The following is a 16,735-nucleotide window of genomic DNA, read 5'->3' on the forward strand; positions in this document are numbered from 1 at the left end:
TCCAGAGCTGCAGGATGCTCTTTAAGGAGTCACTTGTGGCTCCCATTGCTGCCTCCTCCCACAGCTCCCTGCCCCGCCACTACTGAAACAGTAGAACCAAACAGTAGGAGGGAGCCAGACATTACGCCAATAAAACCCAGTTCCACTATCTCAGTGGCAGCAGGGCAGGGAGCTTTCCTTCTGCTGGGTGCATGTGGCTGCCTGGTGTAGGCTCCCCACCATCTAGCACTCCAGTCCCCCCGCTGGCCACACTGCAGCTAGCTCTGTTGTGCCCCTTCCCAGCTATAAAACTCAGGCAAGGGGCTGTTTCTGGGCTGGCTGCACAGGTTCCCTCTACCCTGTAGCTCCCAGGGATGGGTTAGTCCCAGGGGCTGATTTGGAGCTGAGGCAGGTTAAGCCTAGAGATGGAGGGAGCCTGTTTGCGGGATGGGAAGGTAGTTAAGGGGGTAGGGGAGCAGATTAGGAGGCTGAGGTGGGTAAAGCCTGGATATGGGAGACAGGTTTGGGGGCTGAGAGAGTACAGCCTGGGATGGAGGGAGCTGTGGGGAGGGAGGCATGGAGGGTTGATGCAAACATTGCTCCTTCCTGCTTAAGAGTCTACCCCCAGGTGCAGCATTTTCCTTGTCCTCATTTCCTCTCCACTCCAGAGGAGAAATTAACTTAAACTTTCTAAGGGGTACAGGTCATTGTGTGTATGCTGTTCTTAAAACAGGGGGGTAAAAAAGTGTAGTTTGACATTATTAAGGACTGTCTCAGTCACATGAATTACAGCTTTTACGGTATTGATTTTGTAACTACATTTGAAAAAGAAAAAGCCACACATGCTTTTTTCACCATTTTGTTTGCAGACCCCTGACCTATTCCTAACTCACACATTGAAGGAACTAATATACTACGCAAACTTTCTAAAAGCTATACATAAGAGGAGTCACAACTAGGCACTGTTGAGAAAGCAAGCATGCTGAGGTAAGGTGATATTCCAAAACTATAATTGGCAGTAAAAAGGAACGGATGAAAGGGAAAGCTGGCAGAGACCCTTATACCAATGCATACACAAGCCATTCTAGAGCAAAGTTTCCTAAACTTTTTGAGACGATGGGACACCACATAACATTTTTTGTGCGGAATACCTATGAAAATTTTCTTCAAAAAATTGTCAGACAAAAAAACCCCAACAATATATACAGCAAAATGAAAATTAAGTAATTTCATCAGGTATTATAAGCAATGAAGTAATAACAGTATCTGGTTTTAACAGCAAAAAAAATATATACCAACAATGTATTTTACCAAATGCTCACAGCCCACCTGGGAGTCGTTCACGGAACACCAGTGTTCCGAGGAACATAGTTTAAAAAACACTGGTTTAGAGGATGCTAAAGATAATCCCCTACAGATACCACGAAGGGAACAATGTTCTGCACCAGTGCATGTGGCCAGCATACAAGCCCGCAATAGAACAGAAATGAGGAAGTATTTAAATAACAGATGTGAAGACTGCACTGAGCACTTAGAAAAGTTTTCACATGGAATTCTGATCACTTAGATTGTCATGTATACGTTAAATTCAAGGCTACAAAAAACAAGTTTTGCCAACACAACTTTCCTGTACAGACCTGGACTAAAAATCTCATGATAAAAAGTAAGTATTCAAGCAAAGGTGGATTTCCTTATCCTTTCAGTTTCTCTTATGTGAACATGAAGGTAAATGAAGCACTGTTGGATTTCTGTCCCTCAATCTGTTTGTGGCACAGGTATCACTTAATAGAAACTGTTCTGCAGGCTTCTAGTACAAAACCTCTCATACCTATAATTTCAGAAAAAAATTTTATATGCCTCTTAACCACACTGATCAGGGGAAGAACAGTCTCAGAAAAGATACTCCCCAGTCAGTAAACTACAGCAAATGTGTCCAATGTCAATTTCAGAAGAGTGCAAGCCAATAAAGCATGATAAACAGAATTCAATGACAAATATATCCTGGGGGTTAATACTGACCTTCAATAGTTATAGCAATTTTTTACTTGGCCCACAGAGTTCAAATTTCTCCTCTTAATCAGATCATCTCCTGATTTTAGTTCAGGGATAGTTGAAAGGCAGCATATATGGTGAAACAGATAGTAATATGGTTTAAACCCAACTAAGGAAGCAGTAATCTAAATCTTAAATTAAAATGATTTAGCTCTTCTGATTCACCCGCATGTACTTTGCTATCTAATTAGAATTTCTGATCCTTTTATGTGCTTTATGACAATTTATTTACACAGGACTAAAAAGGTTTTCCTTAATATTACTGTACAATTTATATATGCATACATGCGCACACCTTCTCTCTCCAATCAATCTTACATCTTTGCGGGTAGAGTATCAAGGGGATTGGGATGAAACAAAGTGGAATGTTCCTGTTTAAGGAAGTACGTAGTGTTTTAGCCAGGTCAGTCCCAGGATGTTAAAGAGCAAGAAGGTGGGTGAAATAATATCTTTATTAGACACTTTTAAACACAGAGCTCTTCCTCAGGTCTGCAAGAGGTACTTGATGTCACCGCTAAAAACAAGCCCAATCAAATTAATATTACCTCACCCACCTTTTCTCTTTGCTCCAGGATATATAATTAGGACTTTAGGAAAATGGGATATAAGTATAAGCAAATGTTAAGGAAAGACAATGGAAGCATCAAGGGGAGCACATCCAACCTCCAATGATTTGGAAAAGAGGAAGGCACAAGTGCATCTTCTCCTCTGTCACCTTGATCTTTACTTAGAAATGTTAAGTGTCTGCCACAAAATCTCCATAGGAATCAGCAGGTACACCGAGTCATATCGCTCTTCAGAGAATAATAGCTACTTGATACAATCTGTGGATGGTGGTGAACAGTTTCTACTTAAATTCCTCCGACTACCACACAGGAGTTAAGGTCCTGCAAAGAAAGCCTGAAAAGTGCATCTGAAATAAGACCACTTATTCTACCTTCCTCTGGAGCTTGAAGAGCTCCAGATTTCCTGATGCCTTCAAAGAATCTTCTAAGCTGAGGATGAAAATCAAATAAAGCTTTTAAAGGGGCTCATGTATCGGCATCTCCTGCTGCAAAAAGACAGGCAGAAAGTTGGTAGCATGCAAAAGAGTGGTGCTAAAACTCTAATTTGTGGCTGGAATCCACTTGATACTGAAGTGGACTCAATATTCCTCACTAGACAAAACCAAGCTAAAAAAACATTTATTTTGAGAATTTTGGATGTTCTTCCTCCAAACACTTATGCCATTCTGGTAGTACTACAAGTTGACTATTCATTGTTCAATCTCTCTCACCACATGCCTTGCACTGAGACTGTCCATTTTATAAAAATTGTTACACAGTGACTATAACAAAAGGCTTTATCATCTTGTGTGAAAGGAACAGGAAAACACCACTGTTAATTATTTCAGTTCCTGCTTTAAAAGCCAAAAAAAAAAAAAAAATTTGAACAGTCACGAATTTATCATTTCTTTCAATGGATCTACATTGGAACCGTTTGCAATGAACAGCGAAGTCAAAGAAGGGTGTGTTCTTGCCCCTACCCTCATCAGCATATTCTTCTCAGTTCTACTAAATAGTGCATTTCAAAACTCATGCAGCCATGTACTTCTCCACATAGATTAGCTCCCTCTACAACCTGGCAAGAATCAAGGCCAAAACTAAGGTCAAGAAAGTCCTCATTAGGGAACTCCTCTTCACAGGTGATGCAGCTCTTGTCACTCATGATGAAGACACACTACAGTCACTGATGATTCCCTGTCCAGAGCCTGAAAGTCTTTTTCCCTTGACATAAGCAAGCCACACGAAAGAACTTTTTCGTAGAAGGAAAAACTCAGACTCAAGAATTTGGAAATAGACTGACATGCGGTTATTGTAATAGGCCATGCAAATCCCATATGGGACAGATAAGCCACAAGAGAAGCTGCAGACTCAGACACTGCCCAGAGATCCTCACCATTGCTTCTAACCACTGTCTCTCAAGACGAAAAGGGGTCGTATCAGTATCTTCTATTCTCTCTCTATTTTTTAATATTTTATATATTATATTTTATACACACACAGAGACTATTCTACTGCATTTTTCAATAAAAAGTTTGAACAAAAATGTACAACCACTGCATACAGTTCAAAGGCAAGTAAAAAAGCTCCACTTACTAAATGCAACAGTAAGGACCCTGTAGATAGACTCCAAAATTAGATTTTTTTTTTTTGAGGCTTAACATATTGCCTGGGTTTTTAAAAACTTGGCATGTTTCTCTACCTAAATTTACAATACTATAAAACTACTTTAAACTGGGGCTATATTATACAGGAGAAAAAATAAATTTTAGAATTATATATTCCTATTGAGATCAGGGTAATGCATATAAAAAGACAGAAAACAAAGGCTTCCTGTGTCAGCTTAAAACTATACAAAAGGCAGGCACATGAACACTGAGCAGCCCCAAAAAATAGAGAAGCGCACAACAAGTGAAAGGATGACTTCAAACTAGGATAATCAGCATTGAACTTGGGACCTGAATTTGACTAACCTCAAACTTTTTCCTTCTACTAACAACCAGATTACAGAAACAGGAAGTGCAAGAGGCATTTATCAACTTCTAAGATCTTATAATCTAAACAAGACAAATGTAAACTACAGTATTCTCAATCAGATACAGCTCCACAAAGAACTGTGTACTTACTACCAGAGACTATTTTCAGGCTGTAGAATATAAGCATTAAACAAAAATCTGGGAGTTATGAGAATTAATGGAATATTCCTCAGAAACTGACCACAATTAAGTGTACTGAGGTGACTGTGTCCAACTGCCATCCATTCCAGTTATGCTTCTTAATCAGTTTGTCACCAAATTGTAACTATAGTCAGGTGTGGAAAGACAACTTTTTTTTAACACTAGTGGAAACCACTGATCAAATTCCTTTTGTAAAATCATCTCTGGAGTCCATAAAAACTAAATTAATCAAATCTGGGGTGTATTTTACAACTAAACTTACTCCAAAGTTACAGGGTAGGCAGCCTATAAATAAAGGGAGTTTATACATTTGCTCATGCTTAGAGCATATAGGGTCATAAAATTGAAAAAAGCTTTTGACATTTTTATTAAGTAATTTAAGTTACAAAACACTTTTTTGTTAAAGATATATGAAGCTACATATTTACTTTAAAACCAACTCTTCTGTCAATCAGGTACATGCCTTCACCCCACCTTCCTGCCAGACTTTGCATGCCTGACAACATTTAGAGTTCAGCTGCCAAAAGGATGTTTATAAGCTTAAAGGATGTTTATCAATTGATTTTGATAAGCTAGAAACCAAATGCGGGTGCCTTGTTAAAAACATTTTACTGAGTATCTTCTAGCAAGCAACATGATTATGATTCACAATGCGTATAGAACAAAGTTTCCCAAACTGTGGGGCATGCAGAAATTCTAGAGGGGACGCAAGGCAAACCCAGCCTCCCCTATCCCGTAATTCCCTGTACCTGAACAAAAAGCTGGCCTTTGCTTCCAGCTCTCAGCCCCTGCCACTTTACGTGGGCAACCTGGCACAGCCACAATAAAAAGCAGGCAGCTAGTGAAGAGCCACATGGAGCTAGCTGCCTCCTGCAAAGTTGAGAGTGCGGGGAGGGGAAGGGAAAGGAGAGGGTTAGATGGGGGGCTCGGGATGCCTGGTTCAGGGGAGTGGGTGGGGTGAGAGGAGGCTGAGTGTGTCTGGCTTTGGGGGAGGGGAGGGGCTCAGGCACTTGTGGCTCAAAATGGGCAGTTCTGGCAGTCCAAGGCTCAGGCAGGCAGCAGCTGATGCAGGCAGCTCTCATGGCTGGTATGGGGCTCAGGCAGCTGACCAGCTGGGGCTGCACCAGACACCCACAAGGGGCAAAGAAAAACTATTTGGACTTCTATTTAATTTTAAATAACATTTTATATCAAGCTTTTGTGTTTATTTTAAATTACAAATTGAATTTTTGGATAAAGGGGGGTTGGATGATGGTAAAGAGGTGGCGGGGTGGGGGGGCACGGTATGAACACTTCTCCAAAATCAAAAGGGGGCGTGATGCCAAAAAGTTTGGGAACCACTGATATAAATGGAGTTCTGACTCACTCAGGTGCTGATCCTGTTCAACCAATCTGCACAAGTGGCCTCTTTCACTTATATGGAGCCTCTCAAAAATTAACAAGGCTCTCTTGCAGATCCACCACAATATGTTGCTACATATTTATGATAGAATGCAAGGTCAAAAATACACCTTGAACTTAGAGTAGGCATGAAGTCTGATATTCCTTCGTTATGGGTGATGGGGGAAAGGGTTTTGAACAGAATGCTAAGAAAATTTCCTCTCCCATACACGAACTTTACCCTTAGCATAGAAAGTTCCATTATTCCAGACAGCAGCATAGTCAGCCAGAGTCTTTATTCTGGAGCCATGTATATCTTGGGCTTACACCCTGAAGCATCCTGAAGATAACAGACAGACTCAAACTTTCTACGGGAAAGCCAGCAGCGATTGTGACAGATTTCAATGTACTTAAGGCAAAGAATGTAGCCAATATTAGGACCAGAAAGAGGATTACTGTCATCAAGGGACAGGATGAGAGCATGGAAGTCTGACTTCAAAATCAATTGGAAAATTTATTTGGAGTTTTTTCTCTTATTTACCTTATAAGGTTCAGTCCAAGGATCCTCCTCCTCTATTTTATTTGTCAAAATGGATGTTTTCATAATTTTAAAACGAACAGCAATTCTGACCAGCTGCCCACTTTCCTTTTTGTGTGTGTGGAGGGGGGAGCCAAAAAACAGACGGACCCAAGCTCTGCTGTCTACTGACATCACTGTTACAGTTGAGTGACAAAACCCACAAATACAACAGGTTGAACTTCCTTAATCTGGCCTTCTCTGGTCCAGCTGCAGGACAAAGGATGTCACCCATGTTCTCTGGCAGCTGGGTAGAGGGGGCTGCAGCAGAGCCTACGTCATCCCAGCAATCCACATGGGAGGGAGGCAGGCGTGCAGGGCTGGGGCTGACACTTGCCCGCAGGGCTGGAGGCAGACCCAGTTTTTCCCAGCAGAGCCAGGTCCATCTTTATCTGGCAACCGTCTAAGGCTGGGCTGGAGCTGGCTTCCCCCAGCAGCTCTGGGGTGGTAGCCTGGCAACATTTGAAGGCCAAGACCCAGGTAACAGCAGAACGTAGAAGAGAAGCCCAGTGTGTTTGGAGGGGGTGAGGATGTGGTGGCTTGGTGGCTTTTGGCAGGGAACCTTCCCTGGTCCAGCAAATTCTCTTGTCCGGGACTGGTCAGGTCCCGACCATGCCAGACCAGGGAGGTGGAACCTGTATTATTCAAGGGAAGTTTGGGAAGGAGAAGGGAGCTAAGCTCCTGTAAATAATGAACATTTTGTTTATCCAGAAGTTTTCAGATAACTCTTAACATTCACCAGGTTTTCAACATATGTATTTTTAATTAAAAATTAATGATTAAAATTGTGTTCTCTATCCCATAACTTCAAGGCCATTGAGATCACCAGATATTTTTCAAAGCAGTATAAGACCCAACACCACCACAGAAAATATTAACAGAAAATATTAACAGTTATACTCTACACTGGATTGCTAACAGCTTAGCAACTGTTTATGTTTAACATAAGGTTGAAGAGGTTTTGGCTAACGTGGGTTTAAATTATTTCCCCCCAGATATTAAAGATAATATTACTTCACGCTTGACATCTTACAGCTTCACAATTCTATTGAACATATTAATGCTCCAGTCCTCCAAAACGCATGAGAGTAATATACTGTTCCCTCTAAGTTTTAGTATCCAGGTGTAGAATAAATTTTATTACATGTGCTGAGGCATGTACAGATGTGCACCATCAATAGAAACATGCTGCCAGCTGTGGGCTCTGTGCTAATCAGCCAGATGGCATTTCAATCTCTTCTGGGTTCAGAAAAGGGCAACTAAAATGATTAAGGTTTTGGAACAGGTCCCATATGAGGAGAGGCTAGAGAGACTGGGACTTTTCAGTCTAGAAAAGAGGAGACTGAGGGGCGATATGATAGAGGCGTATAAAATCATGAATGGTGTGGAGAAAGTGAATACAGAAAAGTTATTTACTTGTTCCCATAATATAAGAACTAGAGGACACCAAATGAAATTAATGGGTAGCAGGTTCAAAACTAATAAAAGAAAGTTTTTCTTCACACAGCGCACAGTCAACCTGTGGAACTCCTTACCAGAGGACGCTGTGAAGGCCAGAACTCTAACAGAGTTTAAAAAAGAGCTCGATAAATATTTGGAGGTCAGGTCCATAGATGGCTATTAGCAAGGGGTAAGGTATGGTGCCTAGCCTTTTGTCGAAGACGGGAGATGGATGGCAGGAGACAAATCGCTTGATCATTGTCTTTGGTTCACCTCCTCTGGGGCACCAGGCACTGGTTACTGTCAGCAGACAGGATATTGGGTTAGATGGACCTTTGGTCTGACCCACTATGGCCGTTCTTATGGGTGGCTGCCCAAGTGCTCAGCTTACAGGGAGCACTGCCTGCGAGTAGTCCCACTATAGGCAATAGGGTTGCTCAGAAGTATAAGAAATTAAGTACTTTCAAAACAAAAAAGCAGTCCAGCAGCACTTTAAAGACTAACAAAATAATTTATTTGCTGATGAGCCTTCGTGGGACAGACCCACTTCTTCAGATCATAGCCATACCAGAACAGACTATAATCTGAAGAAGTGGGTCTGTCCCACGAAGGCTCATCACCTAATAAATTATGTTAGTCTTTAAAGTGCTACTGGACTGCTTTTCTGTTTTGATAGTATATAGACTAGCACAGCTATCTCTCTGTTACAAGTTAAGTACTTGTGTAGGTATTTAACATAAGAAAAGCCATACTGGGCCACACGAAAGGTCCATCCAGCCCAGTATCCCGTCTGCTGACAGTGGCCGTTGCCAGGTGCTCCAGAGAAAGTGAAGCCAACAGGTAATGATCAAGCGATCTCTCTCCTGCCACCCACCTCTAGCCTCTGACAAACAAACAGAGGCTAGGGACACCACTCCTTATCCATCCTGGCTAACAGCCATTAAATGGACCTAACCTCCATGACATCTTTTTTAATCCCTGTTATAGTCCTAGCCTTCACAGCCTCCTGCGGCAAGGAGTTGTACAGGTTGACTGTGCACTGTGTGAAAAATTTCCTTTTTATTTGTTTTAAAGCTGCTGCCCATTAATTTTATTTGGTGTCCCCTAGTTCTTATATTATGGGAACACATAAATAATGCAGTAATTTGGGATATAGTTTATAAAAGTTTTACAGAATATTAAAAGTAACAAGCTCTCCAAAAAGTCCTGCAACATCATGACCTAATTTATCCTTTAGGCCTTGTCTACACTACCAAGTCATGTCTGCAAAGTTTATGTCAGCGCCCAAAAGTTGACAAAACAAAAATCACCAGCAGGTGTCTGTTGAGAGTTCATGTCCCTAGTGGGGGCACCATCAGCAACGGTATAAGCAATGCACTATCAGGATGTATCCCCCAGCACTGTGGAGATATAAAGCTCATCACTGTGCCCTTTGGGTTTCCCTCCAGTTCTCCCACAGCCTCCTCAGTAGCTGGGAGCAGCATCCCTCTCCATGCTGAGGAATGTCAGAGCACCAACAGCAATGTTGTCTTCCCTCCCGCATGACAGCAGTCTGCTGTGTTCCAGTTGCAGGACAGAACAGGAACATTGCAATGATTGGCTCTTTGTTCCTCAAAGAAGTACCCTCTATCAGATAATTAGCAGAGCTTTGAAAGGGCAGAGATGCATGCCTGCAGGGCAACAGAGATCAGAAAACTGAGCAGAGTAATCAGTGCAGGTATTGCGGGACACTGGTGGAAGCCAGTTCTGCAATGAAATAGCTTCTACACTGGCTCTTTGTCAACAACAAAGGGAAGGGAAAAGACTCTCATAGGAGTGGTAGTTTGTTGTTACTGAAACCAGTTGCTTTTCCTGACAAGTCATTTTACAGTGTATACGTTCTCACTGTTTTGTCACCAAAAGGCAGGTTTAGGCAAAAAAACCCTTGGTATTGTAGACAAGGCCTTAGGCAGCTCTGCATATAGAGTTGGACAAAATGTGATACAAATTAGCAAAATAACAATCTAGTTCTTACAATGAATCCGTAGAATTGCCAGGAACAGGATTCAGATGTTCAAGTTCTGAGCTCGTTTCTCTAGATTTTGCCGCCTCTGAAATAAATAAAGTAAACTATTACAGCCATCTGTTCATCCTTGTCTTGTATCAGTTGTGCAAAATTTCTATTTACTCATGGAGAACAATAATTTGGTTGATAAGTTATTATATTGGGATTTCAGCACCCAAGTGTGCTAATCACAAGAAAAATTCCCAAGAGCTTATAATTACATAACTGCAAAGTGTAATTTATATGCTGACTTTTTCAAGTCTGCTCCAAATGTTGCATGAGGTAGGTCCAGTACATTCAAACTAGGCACAATATACTGAGAGCTGTTCTACGGTTCACATGTAGTTTTATCTCCATTAAGAAGTTTCAAAATGACATTTTGTTACCTTCAATTGCACTCAAATTTTCCAAACGTTCTTTTTGAATGTGATTCCTTCTTTTTCATTTTTATTTACTTCTCACAACACAAACATAATTTACTCTGAAGTGCCCCAAAAATGTGGCAAGTTTGTGTTTGATTGACCCGAAGACGTAAGGAAGCCTTCACAACCAATCAGCTCAACCCTGTATTCACCATCAAGTTCTGAAACATGGACCGGTGATTGTTAAACCAAGTATATAATCATAGAAAATTATTTGCAATACTTTCAGCAACAGCTTCTTAACTGTTTCAAACACACAATATAACTCAATAGTAATCTACTTCAATAATGTACACAAGTTTGTAAATAAAAAACAGTCAAGTAGCACTTTAAAGACTAGCAAAATAGTTTATTAGGTGAGCTTTCGTGGGACAGACCCACTTCCTCAGACCATAGCCAGACCAGAATGCTGTTCTGGTCTGGCTATGGTCTGAAGAAGTGGGTCTGTCCCACAAAAGCTCACCTAATAAACTATTTTGCTAGTCTTTAAAGTGCTACTTGACTGCTTTTTGTTTTGATAGTGTATAGACTAGCACAGCTTACTCTCTGTTACTATTCAACATGCAAGTTTGTAAATGTTTTTGTATGGACAAGTTTGGAAAATGATTTTTAGTCAGCTGAAAACTTTACTCTGACAGAGGGTGAAATATTGGGTTACTGACATTTTTTTAAAACAAAAAAACAGTCTAAAAAATTAACCTGAAGTCTTTCTACTCTCCATCACATCAGGGCTGACAGTCTCACTGGGCCTGGGGCAAGGTATGGGGGAGGAAGTGGGCTGCTTTGTGCCCCTGGAAGGGGTGAGGTCTTGGGAAGAAGAAGTGGGGTTGTGGCAGCCAGCCCTCAGAGCCACCCCGACTATGGCAGACCCCTCTCTCAGCCCTCAGTTTTGCACAAAGTGTTCTGCATGGTGCTCTAGCTATAATTTAAAGGGCCTGGGATCCAGATACTGCCCCGGTAGTGGTGGTGGCTGGTAACTCCAGACCTTTTTGTGTCGCTGGGCACCAGGGGAATTGCCCCATTCTCCACTTCTCCCTCCTCCTCCACCCCCCACCCACTATGTCAGCAGAACTGCTCCATCATTATCTGGAGAGGAGGCAGGGGTGGGGAGAGCAGGTGGATGAAGGGGGCACAAGAAGAACAAAACATTCCAGTAATCATTAAGTTTAAAAACCAACCTAGATACTCTACTTATGGGACTCTAATTACATGAATAAAGGAAAGATAATTGAAGACCCCATATTTTAGTTAAAAATGGATGTATTTTCTCTCAATTTCTGCTCTTCCAACAGTCCTCCTATTTGCATTAAGAAGAATTTAACCCCTCCTGAGAAAGGAATGAATGATATGACTGGAACAGCCAGACAAAAAGCTGCAAATAGGGGCAAGGAGATTTCCTATTAGCATTTATTCAGGAATGCAGATAATACATTCAGCTTTGCTCTATTTCTCTGTTTTCTTCTTTTCCTTTCCCTCCTTTTTTTTTTTTAAATACAAAAACCCAAAGGATTCTCTCTCTAGTACCTACCGTACAAAAGAGCATTTCCCTTGCCTACCCTGGAATTCACTCCCAACCCTACCCCAGCACTGATTTTTTTTTTTTTTTTTAGTACAGGTTGAACCTCTCTCAACCACCACCCTCAGGACCTGAAAGGTGCTGAACGAGAGAATTTGCTGGGACCATGGGAGCTCAATATGGTCCAGCACGTAGGCCGTGTCTACACTAGCCCCAAACTTCGACATAGCCATGCAAATGGCCATTTCGAAGTTTACTAATGAAGCACTGAAATACATATTCAGCGCCTCATTAGCATGCGAGCGGCAGCGGCACTTTGAAATTGACGTGGCTCCTTTTCGAAAGGACCCCGGCTACTTCGAAGTCCCCTTATTCCTATGAGCAGATGGGAATAAGGGGACTTCGAAGTAGCAGGGGTCCTTTCGAAAAGGAGCCCCGTCTGAACGAGCCACCCAGTGGCGAGCCGCGTCAATTGTGAAGTGCCACGGCCACCCGCATGCTAATGAGGTGCTGAATATGTATTTCAGCGCTTCATTAGTAAACTTCAAGTTTGGGGCTAGTGCAGACATAGCCATAATCAACACTCCCATTCTTACTGGGCTCTTATACATTTGGGGTAAATTAGAGCTAAATACCAGCACAGAACACAGAGCCAGGACTGGTGGCTGTAAACAAACTTTATGAGACCATGAGAAGTTTGGCCACACCCACAGTAAGCAGTTGTCCAGCTAATTTAAATCATGCCAGATTATGGATGTTGCCAGACAAGAGAGTTCCATATTAGAGAGGTTCAACCTGTAGTACCCAAAGCCACATAGATGCCCTGCTGAGGCACTGTCCATTCACAGCCAAGACTGTAAGAGCACTACAGGGTAATGACTACTTCAGCTCCTTTCATTAAACTCCTGAGCCTTTTGCAGAACTCCAAAAAAGAGGGGAAGGGATAAACAAAATTGGTTGATTTACCACTGTGTTAAATGTGGGAATATACATAAAGGGTAAAAATATTGCACTTTTCCCTTTTGCTGGATACCTGTTTCAGACTAATGAGCAGCCACAGTACCGAATTTCTACTGCAAGTCATAACATCAAATATGGCCGAAATTTAAGGATTTCTAAAACTAAACTTTTAGGATCAACACAAAGTATGTTCCATGATTTTCTTTAAACAATGTAAAATGAAAACAAACTTATTTACTTCATTACCTCAATCATTTATTAGAAAACTATAAACCAAGAAGAAATACCAATTAATATTAGGGTCAAAAAGAAGAAAAATTAAGATAATAAGCAATAACGTAAACAGCTAAAAGTAAAATTTGTGTGTCCAGAATTAGTCAGTTAAAGGACTTATACACCAGGATTTGTTCTTTAAGTGTTTTAAGAAGATTTTCAGAAGCAAGGCGCAATTCTGGCAACTCAAAAAGTAGGTGCTGGGTGCCCAGTCTTTGAAAAATCAGACCCTTTTTGATTTGTTGGCTTCCCAACTTGAAAAGCATTGAGACACCCAAAATCACTACCACTTGTGTGTCTCAAAGCCACGTTTGTCAGATTTCCCAGATCCATTTAAAAGTTAAAAAATGCCTATAACCAAGTGTCTCTCTCAGACACTTAACACCCAAGTAATCATATTCCTTAGATTGCTGATGTTACTGTTCTCTTCCTGCAAACAAGGAAAGGACAGGCAAACTGAAATGAGGGACAAATCAATATACAGTTACCCAGGCACAAAGAAATCCAATTCAAGTCATAGCTGCTCAGTAAAAGTTTAAATCATAGTTGCAATATTGATAAAAAAATTAAGCAAGCACTAAGAAACAAGAGTGCATTCTTAAAAGAAATCAATATTCAAGGAAAACAGTTTGAGTACCATAACTGCCACAGTCCCTATTTTAATAAATTGATATCTGCAAGCTTAATACCCACATCTGAAGTTTCCAGAGCCCCTAACGTGCAAGCATGTGAAATAATAATTAACCAGCAAGTTTCAATGATGGTACCTCAGCAGTAGATTAGATTAACCAAAAGCAACAGCAAACCAATCCTGACTGAATCCTAGTCACTCTCGTCCAACGTTTTCCAACCTTAAAATGTTTGCGTACCCCTTTCAGGACTTCGACCTTATTGGCATACCCCCCCGCCCAGTGCCGATCTCTTGATTTTTAATAATCTATTTTCTGCTGCATACTCCGGTACTAGACTAGACTGCTCTAGTGTACATTCCTCTCACCCAGTGCTTTTTTGCCCTAGAAAAAAGGGTGCCAGAACTCCCTGCAGCCCCAAACCACTCCCAGGCTTAATCCCCCTCCCACTGCCAGGCTTTAAACTCCATCCCCCACAACCCAGAATTCGGTGTCTTACCTTACCCAGGCCAGGAGCTCAGCGTACTGTTATCCCCCACTACTCCTTTGTCAGGCCATCTGCTCTTCACCATGGCTGCGTGACTTCACCTAGCCATCCAGCTCCCCTCAGGTAAAGTGCAGCAGGGGCAGCACCCTGCCATGCTTAAAGGACTTTAAATGGTTTAATGGCCACTAAACCAAATTAAATTCAGTCTTCTTTCAGCACAGCATGCAGGGAGTCAGAAGAGGGCAACAGCAGGAGCTGTAAATGGCTCCTTAAAGAGCCACATGTGGCTCAGCTCTGCCCAGTCTCCCTCCAAAATCATGGCACTAGAAAAAAAAGGGTGCTGGAACGCTGTTCCATGGTGTTCTGGCAGCAAAAAAAACCCTGCTTTCATCACTCCAATACTAAGGCATAATTAAAATGTGAGTCCACTCTGTACAGTCTTTGTACAATATGCTGTAATAGTTCATTCCTTTTTAAAATAGTTCTAAATAAACACAAACCCAGATAATCTTAGGAACAAAGCTCCAAAAAAAAAAAAAAAAAAAAAAAAAGACAGTACGGTAGGTATTGTTTTTAGCACAATATTTCCAGCAAAGATTAAATTTGTTACTTAAAAGGGAAATGAACAGCCAAACTTAAAAAAATACTATATAGATTTACACAGATAACACAAGCATATACAGAAGCATGATAGTGGCATCAACTACAACAAAATATGCAATTCCAGTAACAACATTATCAGGGTGACAAAATGTTAAGAAAGGAAGTTCCATTAAAGCTAACTTCCAATGCAAAGGTAAAAAAGCGGTTTTTAAAATGTCAAGGAACAGTTTTCTGTTGTGCTTTAGTAACAGAGGAAAGATTTAAGTGTTTTTAACTGACTTAGTTTCTGGTGAGAGGTTTATTATCTGAGTGCCATTCACACTCACAAAGAGCAAAGGAACAGTTACTGCTGAAAGGAATTTAAAATGTACACCAAGCACAGGCAATACAAGGCAGATACAAGTCCTACGCCAGGTGAAGTTCGGAACTTTGAAAGAGTATTCCAGTTTGACTAATGCTTAGTATTTTATTCATCACCAGACAATTACAGAAAAGCACTGGATTTTAAAAGAGGGATGTAAAGAGAACAGGGAACTTTTTAGACTAGCACATAGAAAGAGGACAAGGCAGCAGGGAAGAAGTTGCAAAGCTGAGAGCAGAGGAAGAAAACAAGGAGAAATTAAAGAAGAAAGGGCATGTCTACACTTACTGGAAGCAGGGTTCCATTTCATGTGCCTAGTGAGAATGCACTAAATGAAACCATCAGGGCTCTACAGTTGGCCCTGGTATTCCTCATTCTTGTGAGGAGTACAGTTAACCTTCCTTCTGTGTGGACACCCAGAAAAATCTTTGATACATCAATTCCAGTTATGCAATTGTCATAGCTGGAACTCAACATCTTAGATTGATTTTTCAGTCTAGTATATAGTGGCCATAGTTTAGGCATTGATGCTACAGTTAAATTTCTACTGGCACATACCAGCACCCTCCCTAGACTGTCACTGACTGCAATGGGAGTCCGCACAGAGGTCCACCTCCAGGGAACAATTTTGCAGAATTAGGGGCCTCAGACAATGGATGAAAGAAACAAACACAGGCACAGTTACTTAGGGCTTTTAAGGTGAAGATATGAATCTTGACACCACAAAGGAACACAAGAAATTATGAACCAGTTCAATGGTGTCAAGAGTGATCCGTACATGTTGCTTTTAAGAAGGTGTCTATATTCAAAACGCTACAGTGGCTATACAATTCTCCGTTCAACTTAGCACTGTCTACATGAGAGTTTAGGTCAGTATAACTGTCATTCACAGATGTGGATTTTTGTACCCTTAAGTGACAGCTATACCAACTTAATTTCCTACTACAGATCAGGACTAAAAGCTGTGGTAACTGCCACTTTTATACAGGTTACAGGCCAAAGAGGAGATGGACTTATAGCAACAAAGCCTACTGATAAAACAAAGGTTTTTTATCAGTAGGCCAGGAAATGGTGGGATTCTGGAAACAATACAGGGGAGAAATTTCAGAAGTGTGATTCACAGAAAGCGGCCTTGGGACATGGGTTCTTACACAATTCGAGATTCTCGTTCAATCACTCAAGCTTTTCACTATAAAGAGCCTAGAATCCTCAAAAACAGCTGGAAAGGACAGTGACCTTCCTAGGGATCGCTACACAACAAAAGGGGGCTATGGAGTAGCCACTCAGCTACAG

The 16,735-nt window shown here is 41.3% G+C and overlaps 1 protein-coding gene across 9 annotated transcripts in view; it reads right to left on the reverse strand.

Annotated features, from left to right (window-relative positions):
• SIPA1L1 (signal induced proliferation associated 1 like 1) overlaps window positions 1-16,735 on the reverse strand; it is a 321,214-nt gene that overhangs the window by 218,603 nt on the left and 85,876 nt on the right. For 7 of the 9 annotated variants that reach the window (XM_074997151.1, XM_074997143.1, XM_074997149.1 and 4 more), the window contains one exon: window positions 10,162-10,237. The exons of the other annotated variants lie outside the window; for them this stretch is intronic. The gene's annotated coding sequence lies outside the window, so the exon portion shown is untranslated. The remainder of the gene's footprint in view (window positions 1-10,161; window positions 10,238-16,735) is intronic. 9 annotated transcript variants of the gene reach the window in all.

This window comes from Carettochelys insculpta, chromosome 6 (assembly GCF_033958435.1).
Source record: "Carettochelys insculpta isolate YL-2023 chromosome 6, ASM3395843v1, whole genome shotgun sequence".
NCBI classification, from domain to species: Eukaryota; Metazoa; Chordata; order Testudines; family Carettochelyidae; genus Carettochelys; species Carettochelys insculpta.